At 45.1% G+C, this 550-nt stretch overlaps 1 protein-coding gene across 12 annotated transcripts in view; it reads left to right on the plus strand.

Moving 5' to 3' along the window:
• The window catches only part of PEX5L (peroxisomal biogenesis factor 5-like), a 242,800-nt gene that overhangs the window by 218,130 nt on the left and 24,120 nt on the right, over positions 1–550 (plus strand). The gene's annotated exons all lie outside the window — the stretch shown is intronic.

Raw genomic sequence — 550 nt, forward strand, 5'->3', positions numbered from 1 at the left:
AAAAAAAAAAAAAACAATTAGCCAGGTGTGGTGGCGTCCCAGCTACTCGGGAGGCTGAGGCAGGAGAATGACATGAACCCGAGAAGTGGAACTTACAGTGAGCCAAGATTGTGCCACTGCACTCCAGCCTGGATGACAGAGTGAGACTCCATCTCAAAAAAAAAAAAAAAAAAAAAAAGTGAAGGTTACCTCAAGTCAGTGTGATGATGTATCAACAATTCACAGGACTTCGAATCATAGACACTGATATTTGCAATTTGTAAAGGGTATGAATTTCAGTCCCAGATTCAGGTGTTCAAGGAATACTCGTTGTTTTGTTCGTTTAAAGAAAATAAAGTGGTTTCCAAGTGTCTCTCTTGCCAGGCTGGCAGGGAACTTATTCTAGGGCACGAAATATGGAAGGCTCATGTAGTGTTAGAAAACAAGGACGGGCCGGGCACGGTGGCTCACGCCTATAATCCCAGCACTTTGGGAGGCTGAGGCGGGTGGATCATGAGGTCAAGAGATCAAGACCATCCTGGCCAACATGGTGAAACCCCGTCTCTACTAA

The sequence above is a fragment of the Mandrillus leucophaeus genome, unplaced genomic scaffold, assembly GCF_000951045.1.
Source record: "Mandrillus leucophaeus isolate KB7577 unplaced genomic scaffold, Mleu.le_1.0 Scaffold1278, whole genome shotgun sequence".
NCBI lineage: Eukaryota > Metazoa > Chordata > Mammalia > Primates > Cercopithecidae > Mandrillus > Mandrillus leucophaeus.